This window comes from Schistocerca nitens, chromosome 3 (genome assembly GCF_023898315.1).
Source record: "Schistocerca nitens isolate TAMUIC-IGC-003100 chromosome 3, iqSchNite1.1, whole genome shotgun sequence".
NCBI classification, from domain to species: Eukaryota; Metazoa; Arthropoda; class Insecta; order Orthoptera; family Acrididae; genus Schistocerca; species Schistocerca nitens.
Window position 1 is genome coordinate 361720094 of NC_064616.1, and position 18186 is coordinate 361738279.

Genomic DNA, 18186 nt, shown 5'->3' on the forward strand with positions numbered 1-18186 from the left:
CGGTGAGTTTCTTTAAAAGATACTGTATGACTGTCGCTTAACAACAACAGCAGCAATTTAGCGTCTTTTTAAAATAAATGCTGCACTCTAGTGTGGATATATAGAACTAAGGCCAGAGTCTTTAAATATTGCTAAAAATCGATACTTTCAGATGATATGACAGTCGGTACGAAATAACATTGTATGCCAACGTCAGAAAAAAAAATAGTTTTTTGGAAATGTACGTTCCTCCATAACCGCAAAAACATTTACCTATTATTAGAAGCATTTTTAGTTTAGAATTTGATACGAGTTTTTATGAACAAGGTTAACTCTTGAATGAACATTTACAGAAAGCATAAAATGTTAAATTTATTCTTTGGTGACATAAAAAAATATGAAGGAAATGATAATTAAATGGACACCCTAGCTGCAAACAGGCGTTGATGTACTTCATTGGGGACATGTTGAAAATTGTGTGCCCCGACCGGGACTCGAACCCGGGATCTCCTGCTTACATGGCAGACGCCCTATCCATTTTTTTTTTTTTTTTTGGTCGTTCTTGTTCGTTGTATTTGGTCGTAGCGGACGTCACATGACATCCGTTGAAGTTCGTTGTTGATCCTTTCGCTCAGTTTATTTATTACAGAGGCCAGCCAGCCCTGCACTCTAGTGTGGATATATAGAACTAAGGCCAGAGTCTTTAAATATTGCTAAAAATCGATACTTTCAGATGATATGAGCCACTGCGGGCACAGAGGATAGTGCGTCTGCAGGGACTTATCCCTTGCATGCTCCCCGTGAGATCCACATTCCCAACATGTCCACACCACTACATTCGTAGTGCGCCTAATAAATGTTTGCACATCATACTCATTACTCGTGGCAGATTAATCTACCAAGTCCCGTACGAGTTCGGGCATAGCGTGTGCGTTCGCACAAGGTCAATGGCCGGGAAGCCATATGGCAAAGCTGCATGGTCATCCACGGTAACTGTTCTTTCGGGAACAGATACTACCGTCACATATAGTTACAAATATGAAGGCTTGTCTTTCAAAGGGTGCCTCTGAACAGCGCCTTCCCTATTCTTTGACACGTCAGCTCCATGGAAAATGTGTTTTAGTGAAGTGTCTGTCAAAGAAAAGTGTAAAATATTGTTGGTCTTGTTATCACTGATAATGAAATTACACTTCTGAGGAAATGGAATTCCAATGTGAAATCAGATGAAGTTTTTTGGTATGGCCTAATGTTCACAATGTGTCAGATTCTGATAAAGATGACATTTGTAGGATTCTACCTGATTCTAAGGTAGACAGAAGGGGAAGGCTTCATTTTGAGTTTAAATTTAATGTCTATGAGATCTGCTGGAGTGGACACTCTTCCATGTCAACTTCCTTTCCTGTACAGTGTTTACAGATGTAATTCTTTAAAATGTGGTAATTTTTTTCATTTCTTTTATCAGAGTCATACAGACTGTTTTGAAAAGATCTGTTTTTAAATAATTTTCTTATTTCACAACTAGCTCAGCGGCCATTTCCATTATTAGCAACATTAAGCTGTAATCATATGAACAGTTTCAGGCAATTAAAGAAAACTCATAAAAAACACCCAAATTTTTCTAAATAGGTCACTTTGAAAACTCTATTTATATACAAAATACCATGCTGTTTCATATGATAAGGGTGTCATTTAACAGTAATTGACATGACTCCCACAGAATAGGCAAATGTAGAAATGATAATTTAATGAACACCCTAGCTGCAAGCAGGCGTTGATACACTTCGTTGGGGACATGTTGAAAATGTGTGCCCCGACCGGGACTCGAACCCGGGATCTCCTGCTTACATGGCAGACGCTCTATCCATCTGAGCCACCGCGGGCACAGAGGATAGTGCGTCTGCAGGGACTTATCCCTTGCACGCTCCCAGTGAGATCCACATTCCCAACATGTCCACAACACTACATTCGTAGTGCGCCTATTAGATGTTTCCATGTTCAAAGTGACCCTGACCTGTGGGGTGAAACTGAACAGCGCGAAATTAAAAAAAAAATAAACTAGGCGTGGGTGATAAAAATGTATAATATGCTTTATCATATTCAACAACACCTCTTGCAAATTCCCAAAAAGTTTCATGTCAATATTTTCAGGAGATTCTGTTTAATTTACAAAAATTATTTTAAAATGTTCAAAGTCACCCCGCTTTACGGTACTATGTATCATTCAGAGTCCCTCAAAATAGGTTTTTCTATCAGCATAACTACAACATATACTGATGTCTGATCTAATTTCACTATATAGTGAGTGAATTGGCATATCCAAGGAGTGTGCTACCGTATAGTGGGATTTATGGCAAGTGAATGGGGATGAAAATCTGCTGCAGTGTGCTATCACCTGGTGGCTCTGACGTAAAGTTGTAGTTGAGTGGTAAGGACTAGCAGTCCACACCGTTGACTGGGCACATTTTATATCAAATCTTATGTATTAGGCTCGTAACGCAATTACGTCATGCCAGTTGCGCATGCGCATGTACAAAATCTCCTTAAGACATACACAACTGAAGGTGTCCTTGCAACCCTGACGCCAAGTATTATGGAGTCTAGACGAATAGCAATGTAGATTTAATGGCACGCGTTTCGGATTACCGCATGTACATTGCGTCTAACATCAGTCCAATAAAAATAACCAATAAATCCAGAAGGTGTCAAAGGTTTGGGTGTTTACATCCTCTTGTGCTCTTACACAACAGCCACCGCTGCATAGAATGAGAGTTGTTGTTTCACGGACTTAAGCAATCATTTTGCAATGGACAACAAAGCAAGGTGAGAAAGACTGGTTTGTGACTGTGCATTTTGAAGATATGTTTTGATTCTATTCAACGAAGAAAATGATCATTTAACAGAAGCACTGGATGCAGGAATGGTTAAAATGGCTTCAGCAATGGGTTCGATGAGGTCATTCTGTTTGTCATCTAACATACCTTGAAAAACAGTTGACGTCAGTAAGTGAGTTGATGAATGTTCATGTTTTTGTGCCATTAAGTGTAACAGTTCAACATAATCGCCCCGATTATCACTGCCCTCTGTACCTTCGTGTCCTCTGAAACGTAGTTCTTGTGCAACTAGGAACCATGTGATATCAGTTAAACAGTTCATAATGTGTCTATTTTTCTTCACTTGTTCATTATGCTTCTGAACGTTTAATATCAAGGCATTGTTCAAACAAAAATCTATCCTTGTACTGCCAAATTTGATGTGTTTGTTTGTTTATTTGCAGCATGTTCCATTACAACGTTTTCAATGCTACCAGTATGTATTGTGTGTGAGTGTGCAGCATAGTTGTATGATGATGATGATGATGATGATTAGAGCAGGGAGAGGGTGAAACCTGGTGCTGTTTTATAGCCTATTGCTCACGAATAGCACAAGAGTGACCGCCGATGATAACGTCCCCATCTGACGGACGGATCGCCATCGACTGTGTCACAAACCCTCACATCATGAAACAATGCAGAGAGATTCGGTATTTAAACGAGGACATTAGCGTAAAGTCTGGTGAACAGGGACTTTACGCTACCACCTCTGCTCCACTTGCTGGGCAAATATTGGCAGAATTAGTACCGACTTACCCTCGGGTCGAGAGTCACAGCAAAAGCGCGCGTGTGCGACCTCGTCCCAGGAGGTCGGTTAATTTAATGACACTCCATATAGATGTAATATGATCCTTACAACTTTCATGCCATTTCGTTAAATTGTTGAAACTGTTCATGTCACTCATGTCTTTTTTTTTTTACCCATAACACACCGGAAAAAAGAAAACACATGGCCAACAGCACAATTTTTGTGTCTCATTACAGCCACATAACAGATTATAAGGAGGGTACCAATATTATTGAAAATGTCTCACATAATTTTTAGTTAAATTATTAATGGAAAATCTCATATAAGATGTGAAACAAATACTAACAAAGAGATAGAGGGGCTGGCCAGTACTTACCTCAGCTCAGTACAGCCGATAGATACACATAAAACAGAACTGAAATTTTAAGATCCTAGCTTTCGGAACAAATGTTCCTTCATCGGGGAGGAGAGAGGGAAAAGAAAGGGAAGAAGGGAAAGGAGATTCAGTTACTCACAACCCAGGTTATGAAGCAACAGGGAAAGGAAAATAGGGAGGGTAGCAAGGATGGAGGCATGGTTGTCAGAGGGAAGCCAAAGATATTCTACTCTAAGTCATAGAATATCTTTGGCTTCCCTCTGACAACCATGCCTCCATCCTTGCTACCCTCCCTATTTTCCTTTCCCTGTTGCTTCATAACCTGGGTTGTGAGTAACTGAATCTCCTTTTCCTTCTTCCCTTTCTTTTCCCTCTCTCCTCCCCGATAATTTTTAGTTACTGTATTTAAATGTGGAAGATTTGGTGTAGCTCGTCCCTGTTTGATCTCGTCACTTGTCCCATCAAAACTAAATCCCCCAAATGGATGTTTCCACAGAATTTGCAGCACACATTTACAGTCTGATATGTTTGTATCTTTTGAGGAGCCCGCTAATTAGGCCATATTGCTTCAGTAACCAAACTTCAGCAGAAACTAATTTAAAATCATTTAAAAAATATAGCTGTTTGCTAAAACAATAATGAATACATAATGTGTACCAAAAACCTGTGACACACTAAAATACGTATCCTGCTAAAACAATAATGAATACATAATGTGTACCAAAAACCTGTGACACACTAAAATATGTATCCTGATTTATGTCTGAACACTTTCAACACCATAGGACGCGAAAGAATAGGAAGAGCTAGAGAATCATTGGCGCTACCGATTATCAACTGCTTTTAACAGTTGTACAACCCCACTTCTCTTTCTTTGGAGGAAGTGAGAGAGGGAATTGACCTTCCAATGGAATGCGCTCGCACCATTAATTGCTGTAGCAGGGAAGTTACAGGAGTTAGCATGTAGTTGACCAGGCCCTGTGGTCTTCCAAACCGGCATCTATCACTCCAACAACCGTTTATGTCTTAAATGTCCATAGGTTAACAGTGTGTTTTACAAGTATGAAGTGTGACCACAACTGAAATTGTAGAAAAAATATATACCAAGAATGTTTAAACGTGAAAAAATAACAGATGATGGTCAAAGTAGAGATGATATATAATGCAGATTAGCAATTATAAGAAAGGCATTTCTGAAAAATGAGCAATTTGTTAATATCTAATATAATTTCAGTGTCAAGAAGTCTTTTCAAAATGTATTTCTCTGTAGTGGAACCATGTATGGAAATGAGATGTGAACAATAAGCAATTCAGACAAAAAGAGAAGAGAATAGAAGCCTTTGAAATGTGATGCTACAGAAGAATACTGAAGATCTGATGAGTAAACAAATAACTAATTGGGGGTACTGAATTGAATTGAAGAAATAAGAACTTTATGGCATTAATTGTCTAAAAGAAGAGATCATTTAATAGGACACATTCTGGGGTGTCAAGGAATAGTTACGTCAGCATGGAGGGAAGTGCGAGAGGTGAAAGTTGTGTAGGCAAACCTAAGCATGAATGCAATAAGCAAATTCAAATGAACGTAGGTTGCAGTAGTTATTCAGAGATGAAGAGACTTGCAAATGATAGACTAGTGTGGAGAGCCACATCAAACCAGTCTTTGGACTGAAGACCACAACAATAACATCAACAACTACAAAGAAGAGGAACACAGATGCTCACAGAATTGTTTGAACCATGGAAAAGCGTCACAGAAACGCTGAAAAACCTGAAATGACAAACATTAGAAAATAGGAACTAACTATGCTGCAAAACACTACTTACAAAAATTCAGGGACAAGTTTCATGTGAGGAATCTAGGCATATACCACAACTCATGTAAGGAGCATGGATAGACTCAATACAGTGCACACAGAAGTATTTAAGAAATTATTCCTCCTGTGCTCCATGTGTAAAAGGTATGAGCAGAAGCAGAAATAAGTAATACAGTGGAGTGTACTCTCTGCCTTATGTTTCACAGTGGATTGCAAAGTATATGTGTAGGTGTAGGCATAAATATGTTTCCTGATCTTGATTTCCTGTATTTTTTTCTCCTCTATGAATACTAAGCATTCTGTTCTGTATAGAATGTTGTTGGGAGCTATTGACACACATGAATGTAGCCATACATTGAGTACACCTTCATGGCCTTCCAAATTAACATCTGCTACACGGTGCCTGCTCTTTTCACCCCACATTGGTATGCCCAAATTTTTGGCATTTTAAGCATCATATTTGGTGACCTAACCTTCAGGTGACTGAAGAGTGATACAATGAACTTGGGTACTTTAAGTAAAATAACTGTCTGAGTAAAAGTTTCTGTCTATTCCAGTTCACCATTTACTATTTTCATAACATTAATTGCAGTAACATTATAATAGGAGAGTTATGGTAGAATGTAAATACTTTAAGAGTGTGCAGTCCTAAAACACTGGCTGCTCACTGACCAGTGCAGTGCTACAAAATGGCATTGAGAAGGCACTCACCTGCATGCCAACGGAAAGAATGGGCAGTGTCACACCTCCAAAAATATAGAGTTAAGGCCTCCCTGTCATTGCTGACATAACCAGCTGCCCATTGCTGGTTGGGACTAGTTTGGTCACAGACTTCAAGATCATCATTACTGAGTAATAGGATGTGATACTTAGCCTGCATTCTGTGAGTAGTTGTAGAGAGCAAGTAGGAGACACAGGAATCATAGGAAGCCACCTCACAACAGAAGTTAAGTTATGTTTCTTTCCTTTTTAGAAATGAAGAGTTCTATTAATTTGAAAGTTTATGTACAGATCATTTTGGATTCCCGTCACAGGCCATCACAACTTCTCTCCTTCCTTGTTTGTGTTGCGCTGACTCCCACAGTAGCCAACACAACAAAGAAGAAAGGAGAGACCGAGCGAGGTGGCGCAGTGGTTAGACACTGGACTCGCATTCGGAAGGACGACGGTTCAATCCCGCGTCCGGCCATCCTGATTTAGGTTTTCCGTGATTTCCCTAAATCACTCCAGGCAAATGCCGGGATGGTTCCTCTGAAAGGGCACGGCCGACTTCCTTCCCCATCCTTCCCTAATCCGATGAGACCGATGACCACGCTGTCTGGTGTCCTTCCCCAAACAACCAACCAACCAAGAAAGGAGACCACTCACAGAAAAACAGAAGCATTAAGTCATCGACAGGCACACACAAATAAAACAGAAAACTTGCTAGCCTTCAGAATAAATCCTTTTTTGAGCTAGAGTACACACACACACACACACACACACACGCACACACACACACACACACACACACACACACACACACACACACACACACACGTTTGCTGGCTAGGAATGTTGGAGGGAGGGATGGCAGATGCACAGGCTAGGCATGTGATGCACAGGTGCCTGAGCTGGAGGGGAGCAGTGCATGATGAAGGTGACATGAAGAGGTGAATTGCGAGGAAGTGATGGGACAGAGGAAGGGGAAGCTGCTGGGTGGAGGTGGTGGGGACAGTCAGATAATGGTGATTGAGACAAGGATGGATATGGGATGGAAGGATGTTTTGTAAGGATAGCTACCATCTGCATAGTTCTGGATAGGTGGTGGTGGAGGCAAGAATCCAGATGGAACCAGCATCTTCTACTCCAGTCCTGTCACAGGCTTATCCAACCCCATTGCAGGCTGAACCACCTGTGAAAGCAGCCATGTTATATACCAGCTCTATTACAACCACTGCTCAGCTTTTTATTTGAGTATGACAACCAACCAGGTGTCCACCAGAATGAATGGCCTCTGCCAAACAGTGGCCAAGAACAAAATAGGCCACCCAGTTGCACAACATGCAGCTGAGTACAACATGTTCAATTTCAGTGGCTGCTTCATGAACCAGGCCATATGGATCCTTCTATCCACCACCAGCTTTTCTGAACTACACAATTGGGAGTTATCTTTACAACACATCCTTTGATCCTGGAACCATCCTGACCTCAATCTCCATTAACTGACTGTCCTCACACTCTCCACCTGAAAACTTCCCCTTCCTCTGCCCTATCTCCTCCCAATTCACCTCTTCACATCACTTTTGTTGAGTACTGCTCTCCACAGACTCCCTCACCTGTGTATCACATGCCTAGCCCATGCATCAGCCACCGCTACCTCCCACGTTCCTAGCCAGCAAACTAGCTGCCTATCTCCACACTGCTATCTACCTTCAGCCCCCCCCCTCCCAACCCTTCATTCTGCCTCTCATTTCTCTCTCATCCTACCCACCACACCTGACACAACCCCCACCTCACCCTCAGCATAATTTAATGGCACAGGCATGTGTGTGTGTGTGTGTGTGTGTGTGTGTGTGTGTGTGTGTAATCTAGCTTGAGAAAGAGGGATTTACACTGGAAGCTAACAAGTTTTCTGTCTTTTTTATGTGTGCCTGTCGATATCTCAATGCTTCAGCTTTAAAGTATTGATCTCAGTAACAGATGGTTTGAAGGAACAGCACCTCCACTTGTCTATGAGCTATCCAATTAAATGTTTAAAGGTTTGTTTCTCTGGTATGAGAAAAATATGATGTAACATGCCATAGTAGACCGTATCTGGATAGTAGATGTTAACACAGGCTGTTGACTAGGCAAATTATGGCAATTAATGTGCACAGTTGGTGTCAAACATCACTCTATTGTTACCTTCCCCACAATATATCCCTTCTCCTACCTCAATTACCTAATGGCAGGACTGAAAGCTGCATTCACCAAGCTGTAATTTCCAAAATATACTCTACCACAGAGCAGACAATGTTGTTAAATCAAGTACATTGACTTTGCAAGAAAACTATCTGACTGATTTCTATACTTATGTACCTGGTATAGAGTGATTAAGGAAACACATTTACTCTTTCCATGATCATTGTTCTTGTTATTAACACATCTAGCTTCTATTACTGAAACATAATAATGGTGCAAAGTTTTCCATTGAAGTGATTCACTTGCACATTTGCAATGTTATTTGCAACTAGACTGATGCACAGGCTGTCATCTGAAACAGTAAAAATGACTTGGGTACTGCTTCATAAATTGCAGTCACCAACATCTGAGTGTCCCAGGGTAGCTCATACCACTGATAATTTATTTTCTGGTTTTATTTCAATCAGTGATCTGTCTCTATTGTGAATTTACACTACCACATATCACTGGAAACACAAATATATCCATATTTTTTGCAGAGCAGTGGCAATGAAATCTGGGGAAGTGAAAATGGTAAATGACCTGGTTTTTGAGAACAAATAACATTTTAATACCTAAGTTTTCCAATCATTTCTTTTTTGTACATGGTACTGAGGTGTGCAGTGAAATTTCAGTGTGACAAACAATGGATTGTGTTACTCTGTAATGCCTTTGGTGGCAATGTTGTTATCATACAGTGAAAATTATGAAGAGACCACTGTGGTTCTGATTAATATTTGTCCAGAGGTACTAAGAGAGTGGGAATCTGCAGTCATGTTATTATGTGCCCAGTAGTGAAAAACTGCAAGACCTTTCAAAACGATAAAGTAACATTACCTAGATTGAAAACAACCAAAATTATGTACACAAAATTTACCTGAGAATGAGGTATGAGGCCTCAAAATTCATCTTGCAATATTAATAAATGAAATTATGGCTGATAATGGTATTCAGCTGCAGTTTTACTGTCATGATAGATATAACTTCAATATGTCTGCTTTCAGATATCTGTATTATTCATATCTGTATGAAGCTGCTGGTAGCTTTCTGCTGGATTCATTAGCCCAGTGGCAAAGTATATCACAAAGCACTCTACATGGCATCCATTTGCACACCCTTTCACAATAAATGAGATTTTTTTTCTTCTGTTCTCCAAACTTGTTAATTGCTTGAACATCCATAGTGTTTAACTTATTTATTTTATTACATGTAATAAGCAAATCAAAAAATATATTAAGCTATTTAGATTGCATTATTCACTGAAGTTCGTGATATTCATTGACTCACGTAAGGAATCTATTTCTTTTATTATTAATATAAGCGAAATTTGTGAACTTCCCACATAACATTGCTATTTTGACAATCATTTGATATTTGTATCAGTTTATCAAACTGCTATTAAATTGAATTTAGAACTTAGTTTTAATGTATTAAGGAAGTTTACAGCATGGTAATGCGAGGTATCTCATGAATTTTGGTTACAAAATTGTCTCAGGATATCAGCCTAGCAGTACATACACAAAGATAAGTGAAAAGGATGTTAATATGTTTCTTAGCTGTTAATCATTTCAGCATGCCAAAGTTCTAAATAAATTATGTCACAGATCATGATTTCCTTGCATTACCAAAACTTGTGCTAGAATTCCACTGTCAAGGGGTAGTTACCAAGTTTCCTGGTTGAAAAAATGGATTATACACACTGTAGCAGTTCATTTGCTTGATAGTCCCTATGCATCCTTATAGAACTTTGTTAATGTAGAAAAGGGATGCATTTGTAATATTATCTTTTTATTGTGATTTTTTAAAAAATGTTGCTCTACTTGATAACTACTTCTCTTTTCTCTACTTCTAATGGATTCATGTTGATTAGCTGAAACTACTATCATCAACCAATTCTTTCCATTAGTTGTTTTGCACTTTAAGTAACAAGTCACAATTTGCTCATACAGGCAAGTATGGAAATGTATAGACTGACAGGACAAGTACTTTATATGAGGAAAAGTTTTAATGTTCTGTGAGCTATCCATTATACTGATAGCTCCATCTACACTGATCAGTCAGAACATTATTACCATTGACCTGCTATCAGTATAAACCCACCCAGGCCATACCAACTTCACCTGGTGAGGGATGACTGCTAGTCAGACACACGTGTGGTGCATGTAGTATCAATGTGTGTGCTGTCCATATGTAGAATGGGGAAGTTGCACAATCTGTCTGAGTTTGACTGAGGGCAGATTGTGATGGCTCAGAGGCTTGACTCAAGCATTTCAGAAACTACATGCCTGTCAGGTGTTCAAGGAGTGCTGTGCTGAGTGTCTGCAGCACACTGCAAAACTGAGGTGAAACCACATCCAGGTGTTGTGAGGCTGGGCGGCCACCCTTCATTAGAGAGGTTGGACATTGTAGGCTGTGCAGACTGATAAAACATGACAAAAGGTGAACTGTGGCAGAACTAACATTGGACATTAATGCTGGGCATAGTTCAAGTGTTTATGAACACACATTGCACCAAATACTCCAACTGATGGCCCCACAGCCAACAAACCATGTATTTGCCAATGTTAACACCACAACATCGGCAACTATAACTGAAATTGCCACATGACCTTTAGTACAGGATGTTGGTGCAGTGGCAGAGTGTTGCATGGTCTGATAAATCCTGACACCTTCTTCATCATGCTGATGGGAGAATGTGAATACATCATCTTTCTGGGGAACAGCCCCCTGACATCTGTACTGTGAGATGGAGATAAGCTGGTGACAACTCCATTATGCTCTGGGCAACATTTATGTGGGCATCCATGGTCAAGGATTATTGCACAATGGCTGCAGACCATGTACACCCCTTCATGACAATCATGTTTCCCAATGGCAGTGGCATTTTTCAGCAAGATAATGCACCGTGTCACAAGATTAAGAATGGTTCGAGGAACACAGTGGCAGGTTCCAGTTGATGTGTTGGCCTCCCAGCTTGTCACATCTGAATCTGATCGAACACATCTGGGATGTGACTGAAAGTGGCTTCAGGACTAATTGCCCCCTCCACATAATTTACAGGAATAAGGTGACTTGTGTGTGTAGATATGGTGCCAACTCCCTCCAGTGACCTACCAAGGCCTCATTGCTTCCATGCCACAATGCATTGCCACTGTTATCTGTGCCAAAAGTGGACCTACTGGCTATTAGTAGGTGTCATAATGTTCTGGATGATCAGTGTATGAAATAGAGTGGGAATTGTGTTCCTCACCATACACAACAGACAGATACCATGGTTTGCTAGGCATGGAGGGTAAAACAGATTGGTAAAGCATGAGAATAGTGTTACAAAAATGTCCAAATACTAAACAGTTCCTTTATTGGAAAATAAACAGGCACAATTAATTGCATTACAAGGGTAGTTTTCACAAAAAGGTCTATGAACAAAAACTCTTATTGAATCAGTTCAGTAAACCCCATTACACATGTAGATGTTATGAGTACATATGAAGGGTGCACTCAGATATTTTAAAACAACTTTAGAAACATTTTTAATGCTCTTGAAATATGGTAAATGGGGAAAGTCTAACATGGTTATCAAGGAAATATGCACATACGAAGAAATGAACATGGAGGCACTGTAGGTGAAGCTAATCTATTAAAGCTGGGGATTTCAGTTTTGAACAGCCACAAATATGCTGCTACAGTGGTGTGTATATAGTTCACAAAAAGAGGTTGGATTTTGCCGCACTTGCTATAGTTTAATGGGGCCCATAAAGCAGACACTTCATGCTCAGGATGTGAGACAAGAATGGAATCAGTCTCATGTATTAGTTCTCTGTAGACATCACAGGAGCCTGCAATGTTGTTTGCTTTATAGACACATAAAACCAACCCCCCCCCCCCCCCCAATTGATGCCTTGATGGGCTGTGGGCCTATCTGACAGCTGCTAAGTTCTGATAATGAAGTATCTTGAACATAAAATTAACATCAAAGGAACATTAAACTGCTTCACTCATTGAGTGGCCAGCTTGGTGTTGGCATGGGAAGTGTCAGGAGTTGGGGACACTTCTTGTAGCATGCTTTAGCGAAAAACCCCATGCACTGTGGCAAAGAGCCACATGGCAGAGAAAACTTGGCCTTGGATACATATATTTCACAAGCAGGTTTTTGCCTAGTGACATGTCACCTGATAAAGCACAAGATTGTCTGCTAGAGCAAGCATGAACACATAGTATGGTGTGGTCATAGTAACATTTCTTGTTCAATACATACTCAAAAAAATATGTGAGAAAAGGCCTAAATTCCACTAGAATAGAATGTTTGTTTCCATCAACTTTCTGGAAAAAGTGAGAATCAAAAATGTATCATTGTCAGATAAGTGAGCCTGGAAATGACTGATTAAAAAGTTATAAGTGAAAATGTGAAAATTTCAAATTTATCGTTGGTTTGTGGGTGATTGTAAAAATCAAAATAGACAACAATTTATCCCAGTTGCTTAAAGTGGCATATCTCTAGCTGTTATACATTGATGACACTGTGATACAAACTTCTATCACACACATTTACACAACTTTAAAGTTGTTCAAACAATATTACAGTCACTGAGAAGTCTTGTCATGAGATTCTCTTCAGTCTTAGCTTGTGTCCTGCACATACGACTTTTCACACTATCCAGCAACATGAAATCAAATTAGGTCAAATCAGGTGAATAACCTGGTCATGAACAGGACTAGCTCTTCTTTTCCACTTCAGGAAACACAGGTGTTCAATCAATTAAGTCTTGATTGAAAGTTCCTCATGCAATTAAACAAGGTGTGCTTCTTCCAGACTGGAAGGCTGTACAGTTCGTTGTCTTCCTTGTTCATTGTATTTGGGTTCCACTTGCCTTGTTGCAGTTAACCAAAGGAACATGATGTGCATCAGATCTCTCTCTCATGCTGGTAATGGCCCAGTACAATCTGTCAGCTTCCCTACTGTTTCCATTTGCTTGTCTGTACATGAAAATCCTATCAGCTAATTCTGTAACTGACTATAATGTCAATTCACTATGGCTTATCAACTATACCATTCAGTATATAAACTCAGACTGCATTTTGACAGACCTTAAGATCTATATTGATCTTGTTCATGTAAACATACTCCAATACAGAATGTTAGAGGAGTTTCCTGCCACATTCCCTCTGTTATATAGCTGCATGTTGGTCTGGTTTGAATTCCCTACAATGTCAGCAACAATATACATGCTAAATAATTTTATTACATTATGTGAAATTTGATTTATAGATTCTTCTATTACAGTGACAGGGTAATCCTCTAATGTGTTTGACTTCATAACTTTGGATACAGTCATTTTCAGACCAGGATTCCCTCTTTTAAATGGGTGCATTTAGCTTCTTCATCATCAGTGAAAGACTTTATCACCATCATGGACAAAACTTGTGTGCTTCCTCTAGAGGGCATAAGGAATAATAGTAACATTTGATTGTGTCAGCCAGAATATTCTATTAGAGAAGTTAAATTTTTATGGAACACTTAGTTCATCACATGTCTGGTTTAGTACTTATTTAAGAAAAAGAATACAGAAAATTCCCCTGAGTTCCCAACTACAATCAAAGCCAAAAAGATTTGCGTGGAGGTGTTGCTTGAAGCAAAAAATTCAGCAAATGACAAAGCAAAATGCTGAAAGTAAAAACAAAGTATCTGGTAGGTTGCCAAAAATAAACAGGAAAATAGAAACAGAACCATAGTAACTTACAGATGAAAGACAAATGTAGTTTGGCAAATGATCCACAGAATCTAGCAAATTATGTGAATACTTTTCAAATACAGCAGAGGAACTACAGCAAAAGTTCCCAAAATCGAATATTGTTCCAGTAAAAAATTATTCCACAGATACAAATATGCTGTTACCCACCACAAATTATGGAGTCAGCAAAACAGTACAAAGATTAAAAGATAAGACATTAGCAAGTACAAATGAAGTGCCATAGCATTTAAGGAATGCATTGGCAGTATACAAGCCCCCACTAAGTGGTGTAATAAACGATTTTTTCAGGTCAGGTAACTTTTCGGAATACCTGAAAAAGAGTTGTGGCTCTACTTAAGAAAGGTAATGCAAAGGGTATAAAAAACTACAGGCCCATTTTTCTAGTGTTGTCACTCTATAAATAGTAGAATCCATTGCAAAAGTCAGGCTAATGAATTACTTAAATATATATACAAACTCCATAGTCGAGCACAGTTTGGTTTCCATAGTAGCAGAAATACTGAACCAGCAACAGCAGAGCTTACAAAAGTGGCACATGATGCAATAGACAAGGATGAATATGCCACAGGTGTATTTTTAGATCTATCAAAAGCCTTTGATACAGCTGGCCATAAAATTCTACCAAATAACTAGAATCATTTTGAACAAGAGGAACTGTCAGTGACTGGAACAGTTCATATTTGAAAAATGGGGCACAAAGAGCAGAGGCATCACAGGCTTCAAGTAAATAAAAAATTCTTAGTGAAACATTTTTCCAAGTACATTAATATAGGAGTCCCTAAGGGTGTCATATTAGGGTCTATATTGTTTTTCATATACATCAGTGACTTTCCAGACAGTGTTACACATGGGGATAAATTATATTTGCTGATGTCAGAAACACTGAAATCAAAGATAAAACACCACAACTTGTAGCAGAAAAAGCAAATGAAACCCTAAAGGATGTTTACAATTAGTCATCATGCAATAAACTTATACTGAACATTAAGACAACATACAGCATGAATTTCTGCTTATAGATGGAAAATAAATCTGTCAGATGAAACATGGATGAAAATGCCATAGATTGCACAGCAAACACAAAATTTTTAGGAGTTAATATTGACTGTCACTTAAAGAGGAATGAACACACAAGTACACTACCGCTTGGTGGTTTGGAGAGTGTAGAAGTACATGTAGATGTAGATGCTATGCCCTTTGAATTGTGTCATTAGTATGTAACAAACAATGTCTTATAGTTACATACTGTTCCTATATGCACTCCATCTTTAGTTATGGAATCATTTTTGGGGTTCCATACACAGAACATGGACACTGTCTTCAAATTACAGAAAACGTTTGTTAGAATAATAACTAAAAATAATAACTGAACTCCTACAAAGATCTCTTTATACATTTGGGGTTTCTAACTGCACCTTGTCAGTTCATCTACCAATCTGTTCTGCATATCAAAACAAACATCAGTAATTATCTCACAAATGGCAGCGTTCATGGTAATGGAACAAGAGCCAGACTAAACTTACATTTAGCATGATTAAATGAACAAAAAACACAAAACAGCATTTTCTACAAGGAGATTAAAGAGACAACTAAGCTCCAAACATTTAAAAAGTCAATTAAAGCATACATATTAAAAATTCATGCTACAAAGTCAAGGACTATTAACACAGGGTAGGGAATGGTAACAAAATTGACATTATTTAATAATAAAGAATGATTATTTTGCAGTAATCTGTCATAGTTTAATTATTCATACTGTGAAATCCTATACGCAGGATCTGTGTTTGAAAAATTCCTGTTCTTATGAGGTCAACATCTCATGTGTTGTGGTGAGGTATTGACTCAGCTTTTTCAGACAGGCCAAGCGGTAAATATAAGGAATTTAGTAGAATCATCAAGGTTCTGAGGCTAACAGGCATGTGTGTGGTGTGTGTTCTTGCTTTATGTTACTGATCTGCCATTTTATTTGAATTATGAGGCACAATTAATTATGTTTGCTGATGAGACAGGCATTGTTGTAAAGCCAAGCCAAGAATCACCAACAGAGAAAATAGTGAATAATGTTATTGTGAAAATTACTGACAGTTTTTGCACATATGAGCTGACTTAAAACTTCAAAAAAACACAGCTCATCTTGTTTTGTACTGTCAAAGGTATCTCATATTCTATTAATGTAGTAAACAAATAAAAAATAATAAATGAGGTAGAAAATTTTAAGTTCTTAGATGCGCATACTGATAAAAACATAAACTGGAAAAAACATGTTACCAAGTACACTACGGTGTTTTCCACAATTTCAGTAATATAACTATTAAAGTCATCTGGACTAGACAAGCTTAAGGGAGAAGTGGTTTTCTTCCTGAGTTCATTGATCAGGTCCCAAGCTGCCTTGCAGGTTCAATGAACCGATCATTGCTTTTCTTTTTGGCTTCTTCTACATCTTTTCTTAACACATTTTACTACATTGTTCACCAGGCAAGACTGAATACATTGCACCAGGTTTAGAAGATTAGTATTACACAGGCATTATAATACAAAAACAGATTAGCATAAGTATGCATAATAAAACAGAACAAATTAGCAGAAGTATAGCATAACACTTAATGACATATAGAGTGAGAAATTTTTAACAAGTACATGTGCACTCCATTTCATGTGGCAGTGCATTCTTTAGGGAGTCCAGTTTGCTGCTTCACTATCAAATAAATTATTTAAATTGTACAGTGGTTTTTGGCATAGATTTTGTGACATTTTTCCTTGAAATTTCACCAAGTCCAAGGAATGCATTTTAATACTGTGGTGTCACAGCCAGACACCACACTTGCTAGGTGGTAGCTTAAATCGGCCGCGGTCCATTAGTACATGTCGGACCCGCGTGTCGCCACTGTCAGGATCGCAGACCTAGCGCCACCACAAGGCAGGTCTCGAGAGACGTACGAGAACTCGCCCAGTTGTACGACGACGTTGCTAGCGCCTATACGGACGAAGCCTTTGCTCTCATTTGCCGAGAGACAGAATAGCCTTCAGCTAAGTTAATGGCTACGACTTAGCAAGGCACCATTAGCCTTACATAGTTTGATAGTTATCGTAGGAAATGTCTCATCAAGAATGCTGTATTCACAACAAGGATAAATAAAAGTTAAGTATTAGAGGAGCTGCATACTTTTCTTATTAGAATTCACTACTTATCATGTTCCAGAATTCACGCCCGTCTGCGTTAGATAGAGTGCATTTCGGCCTCCTCTATCTACAAGGTGTTGGCACATTCACCAACACATCAAATACGTAGATGGTTGACCATTTTAATAGCTACTGTCGTAAAACTGTCCCATGTTATAGAGAGTTGACAGCATGGGATGTCTATGTCTTTCTTACTGTGCATGTTATAATTGTGGAAGTCACTTCTGTTGGTGACTGTTTCATGGTTTTCTTTCACATACATGAGAACAGGTGAAGACCTATTGACTGAAAATCATCATCATTCCAAGACATGTGATGGTGGGTTTGCAGTGGTTCAATTTTATTATTGATGTTATCATCCTTATTGCTTTTTTGCAGTAGTAGAAGTCTCTTGCAACCTGTAGAGTGACCCCACAGAAATAAGCCATAGCTGATATGGCTGTGTAACAGTGAATAATATACTGTCAGCCGATACTGATCAGTTCTCACGTGCTTCAGTTTCCTTAGTAGGTATGTGACTCATGACAGTTTGTCATACACATGT

At 38.8% G+C, this 18186-nt stretch overlaps 1 protein-coding gene and 1 non-coding gene across 3 annotated transcripts in view; both read right to left on the minus strand.

The window, feature by feature from the left end:
- LOC126248308 (sarcosine dehydrogenase, mitochondrial) overlaps positions 1–18186 on the minus strand; it is a 245949-nt gene that overhangs the window by 217201 nt on the left and 10562 nt on the right. The window lies entirely within an intron of this gene.
- Trnat-ugu (transfer RNA threonine (anticodon UGU)) lies at positions 1786–1860 on the minus strand. The gene has a single exon. It is a non-coding gene; the product is annotated as a tRNA-Thr (tRNA).